The 5,354-nt window shown below is 39.8% G+C and overlaps 1 pseudogene; it reads right to left on the reverse strand.

Annotated features, from left to right (window-relative positions):
- Positions 1-3,652: 3,652 nt before the first annotated feature.
- LOC143686765 (protein CDV3 homolog pseudogene) lies at positions 3,653-4,022 on the reverse strand (annotated as a pseudogene).
- Positions 4,023-5,354: the final 1,332 nt, after the last annotated feature.

A 5,354-nucleotide genomic window follows, 5' to 3' on the forward strand; every position in this document is an offset into this window, starting at 1 on the left:
TTCACTTGGCTGCTCTGGGCCACAACTCTGGGTTCTGGTCTACTCAGGATCTCATGGCAAGGCCTACAGTGATGTCAGGTCTTGTTTCAGCTCTGTCAATTCTGAAACAGCCTCTCTCCAAGTGACTGCATCTGCTCTGAGGTTTCTGCAAAATGTTTCCCCTTTTAAAGGTCTCCAGTAAACCAATCAAGACCCACATGGAATGAGCAAAATTCAAAAGGTCACACCCATACTCGAGCATGTCAAATCTCGAGAGAAGATAATCTAATAAAAAATTTCCACCCTACACTAGTGAGTCATTATTAAAAGAAATGGCAGCCCCCATAAAGTTGAATCAGGATTAGAACATGGCTTTTCTGGAGTATGTCACATTTTCAAACTGGCACAATGTGCATTTTGAAAATGTCTTTTTTTAAAAAAATAACAAGAGTTGGAATTTTAAATCTGCAGCAAGTTTTCATATTTCTAGTACAGTTTGCATTAAATAACATTTCTACATATTATTCTAAGTTCCTTCCTCAAAAACATAGTGCCCAATAAGTCTTTGCTGGAAAAGGTGCATAGTTTTCAGGGAAAACAGCCAAGAGATTATTTACTAAAGTTTTTGGCTTCCAAATAAAAATCTTCAGTTTAACCCAAAATCCCATGTTCTTTTAATTGTCCACCTCCTCTTGGTTCAGCTACTTGCCCAAATAGATCAGAAGGCAGGCATCCTATCTGCCCCCTCAAATAATGCCTACATTGTTGCCCAGAAATCGTTGGCAGGTCCTGTCAGAAAACACCATAACCCTCGTGGAAGCCCAATTCCCTTCCTGACCCTTTCACTGAGGTTGACCTCCTTCAGGAAAACAGTCCCACATCAGGATAGTTTTATTTACCTATTTGCTTCACTCCTAACAGTAGCAAGTCTGCAACTCCTGCATTGGCAGAGGGATTTATTCTAAAGACACTCAAACTCTGCGTTAAGAGCTCACATACCACTTTAAAATATTTCTATTGAACCACGTAGACAGAACCAGGAAATCATCAGAATATGTTATGAGAGGGAAAAAAAAACTTTTCAGTAACTCTGGATAGCTTAAACTGTGTAGTTTAAGCTGTAATTATTAAAAACACAAGTGCTACGTCACCTGTCTTTTACCCCTAGACACACTGAAACGTTGATAATAGAGCTATCTGGGACTGTCACTGCATCTACAGAACGTTCAATACCTTTAAAATGTGGGCACAAGTATGATACCAGGACTACTTGTCAAAGATCACACAAGATCCATGAAACTTAAAACGGGTTTAGGCAAGGTTCTTCCCCTGCTGCTTTGAATTTATAACAAGTCAATGAATCCTTTAGCCTTTGGCAGAACCCACCAGATACTGTTTCCACTGCTATTTACTAAACAATTTAGACCCGCTTAGAGACTTTAGCAGCATCTGAAGTAGAGCCCCTGGCAGCCCCTGTTCTTTACAACAAAGGCTATTTGATTCCACTCTAGGGGTTAGCAAATTCACAAGACATCTACAATCCTAATGCATACTCCAGGTTACTAAACCAAGCAATATGCTCTGTCAAGGAAATAATTCCAAGTCAAAGCCAAAAAGGCCTTATTGGGGAACATAGAAAAAAGCACTACCAAAATAAAAAATTATTAAAGAAATAAGATTATTTCCTTCCCCAATGTGCCATTTTGAAAGGATGCATGGACCCTAAAAAAGCCACGTTTTAATCCTAATCCCATTTTGTAAAGGCAGCTGTTTCTTCTAATCCCTATTCAGTATTGTATGTTGGAAATGTTAATTAGATTATCTTCATGGAGATGTGATTCACTCAAGAGTGGGTGTTAAACTGGATTGGGTGGAGACGTGTCTCCACCTATTCCAGGTGGGTCTTCATTACTTTACTGGAATCCTAAAAGAGAGCAAACATTTTGGAGAAAGGTAGAGATTCAGAGAGAGCAGAGAATGACAGAGCCATGAGAAAGCCACAACAGAGAATGCCGCAGGACCGTGAAGCAGAGAGTCTACCAGCCAGCGACTTTCGGAAATGAAGATGAACTGTTCACTTGCAATTTATTAAATTTTCCTTTTTAAAAGCCATTCCATTTCTGATATATTGCATTCTGACAGCTAGCAAAGTAGAACGCCCTCCCTCCATTTCTCACCTGGTGGAGCAAGCTTGATTTAATTTAATTTGTGGCTACCTTGGAGTACACCTAAAGACATAAATGATAAATCACAGCTCTACACAGATTATTTGAACACATCAGTTCTTTACAGAGGCATGTTCCAGGAAATATAATATAACCCACAGCCGACTACAGAGTGTTTCTTAAGGGTGGGGAGCAAGACAGTTGCATTAAGGTCACGTAAGATCTTCTAGAGCAGATCAGAACTCAGATGGTTAACTTTTGGCAGATTTCTGTAGGAATCCAGTAGAGCTGGATCTATACTTATCAGCTCTAACCTTCTTACCTATAAGATGTGATCCACAAGACGTCCACAGTAGGTGCAGCAAACCTGAGGCAGTCAACCCTTATGAGGGCTCAGAATCTGAACATAAAAAGATTTTGAAATGATCACTGGCTACCATTGTTTTCTGTTTTTGTATTTGCAGAGTATTTATGGAATATACACATTTATAACACGAAATTCCCCTGCATCTAATATCTATAAAGAACAGTTGTGACAGTTCAAACTTCCACAGTGCAATAGGGCCAGTAGTTGTTATATCAAGGAGTCTGCATGGGTTATTGTAGATTGGACGGAAATTGGATTGAAATGGCTGTGTGGTGTTAGCTGTGGTCAAGCGACTGGAGAAGGGTTAGCAAAGACCATTCCTTAATTACACTGTGTGTGGCTGCTTTTTTGACATTCAAGCTGAGGTTTAAAAGCCTAGTGTAACCGAGAAATCAGGATTTAAGAGATGATTTTGGTTACTGAATCATTATTTAGATATTCCCTTTTGCTTTCTGGTATATTGGAATAGACAAAGGGAAGCTTCTGAAATCTCTAAATTGTAATCCAGCTGCCTTGATCTCTGATAATGACTGCACAGCCCTTGTCTTCTGCCCCTGTGATTGTAAAGACCTTGTGGCTAACCTTCATTTGTACCCAGTTATCTAGTTTTTCAACTTTAGAGTCTTGTAATCACTAAACATAACCCCTAATAATTATTAATGAAGGGTCTTGGGTCAGCCCAGAACTAACCCACCCCAAGCCCAAAGTTATCTTGATGACCAAGACTGGTTCTAACCAATGTAGGCTCACCTGACATGTGCAGTAGCTTAAACTTTAACCTACAGGTCACCTATACCTCTCTGCCATTTTCTTACATACATTCTGTGACTAAGCATGTAATCAATCTGCACATGCTCAATAATGAAATCACCTCTAATTACATCATCCAGGGCTGCTGTGCTCATTATCCTAAACCTTGCCCATCTTTTCTCTACAAAACTATCAGAATTACTGGAATTCGGGGAGACAAATCTTGAGCCACTAGGCCATCTGGTCTCCTGCTACTCACCTAATAGTAAACTCTTTCTCTCTTTAAAACCCCAGTGTCTCAGGAATTGGTTATTGAGTGAGTTGGGCAGAAGAATCCATGGACTTTGTCTGGTGACACCGTTTTTTTGAAACCTTATCCGTACTTTTATTTTTATGTCTTGTCCGTCCAAAGCTCTTCTCTTTCTTTATCCTTCCAACTCTCTATATGCTTGGCAGTGGCTGCAGAGATGGGAACTGTGTTGTGCTGTATGTTTCTGGTGGTCTGTGTGTGTTTTTTTATGTTTTTTTCTGTGCTGTGGTTAACCTGGCCCTATGAGGAGGCCTATACACAAGGCATGTCATCATTCGTTCTGGGGTTTCTGTCACATTTACTGGAAGAGGAGGTGTTGTACCAGAGCTGTTTTATTCCAGGGACCTGAAGATTTTTCTATACCACCACCGCTATCTCATCCTTCTTCCCAGTTATCACCTGAGTCTTCTTTCTTTTCATTATCCTCTTCTTCCATTTCAGTTATTTGCATCGTTTAATCTTGGAGGTCACTGTAATCAACCTCATTTTGATCAAAATCTTTTTACCCAACTTCATCCTAAAAGTGGGGACACAATTTCTGCCCAGAGCCTTCGCTTGCTCCCCAGGCAGACTAGAAAGGAGGGCAAACATGCCCAGCAGCTGAACACTGTTACTTTCACCGGATCCCATCACAAAAGCTGTTACTTTAAAGCAATCAGGAAAAGCCAGATGAAGAAATCAACAATCTATAATAGTGCTTTAAATATGCTAACAAAGTCAGATGATGGTCACCTTTTGTTTAACTTCTATTTCTCAGGATGCCTTTGAGCATCTCTGGTTCACTTATGTTGATTTGTGAGTATACAGAGAGTGCTCTAATTTCCCTCATTTACATTCTTACAGGAAGCTTCTGTGTACTATGAATAGTGCTTAGAGAACTAGAGAGAGCCAGAGGGCTTTTCAGGTGATGTACTGTGAATGACTTCTGAATTGACCGGGTCTCTGCAGGGAGATGACAAAAAGCGGTATTGTGAAAAAGGAAGGGGCCAGATTATCAGAAACCTTGAATTTCAAGTTAAGAAGTTAAATTAGGTCTTTGAACAATTGGAAAACACCAGATTATTTTATCTAGAGCAGGAATTTTAAAATTTTTGCCTGCCATTATGCCCATTGGCAGCTTAACAAAGTTCAGAATGACGTTTTGAATGCACAAAATAAAATATGTAGAATGACAAAGGGCATTAATTATAATGCATATAATTTAAAATATTAGAAACTAAATTTGCAATGTAGTCAGGTGTGCTTCTTTTTTAACATCAGTGAATAACAAGACCTAGTGGGAGTCTATTAACTGTTATAATTTCAATGTATTGAGGCATATAAATGCTATTTTGAGATATCTGCAACAGTTAATGTGATATGAAAGAATCAGTAATTTCTGTTGGTTACAAAACCGCTGGTCTGATAATATTAATGTAATGTGTTCCCTAAATTCATCAGTGTAGAAAGCACTAAATTTCAGTTTGGGTTAGTGAAAATGAATTATTTCCTTTTTTATCAATTCCCCATCTAAATGTATGACTGTGCATTCTATCCAGGAAGTTCTTGCAGGTCTTTGGACCTCTGCTTAAAAACCTTTGGGCAGGGCAGGTCACCGTGGCTCAACAGACAGAGTTTTAGCCTGCCATGCTGGAGACCCGGGTTCGATTCCTGGTGCCTGTCCATGCAAGAAAAAAAAGAATCTCTGGGCAGGGCGGGCCACGGTGGCTCAGCAGACAGAGTTCTCGCCTGCCATGATGGAGACCCGGGTTCGATCTCCAGTGCCTGCCCATGACAAAATAAA

This window comes from Tamandua tetradactyla, chromosome 6 (assembly GCF_023851605.1).
Source record: "Tamandua tetradactyla isolate mTamTet1 chromosome 6, mTamTet1.pri, whole genome shotgun sequence".
NCBI lineage: Eukaryota > Metazoa > Chordata > Mammalia > Pilosa > Myrmecophagidae > Tamandua > Tamandua tetradactyla.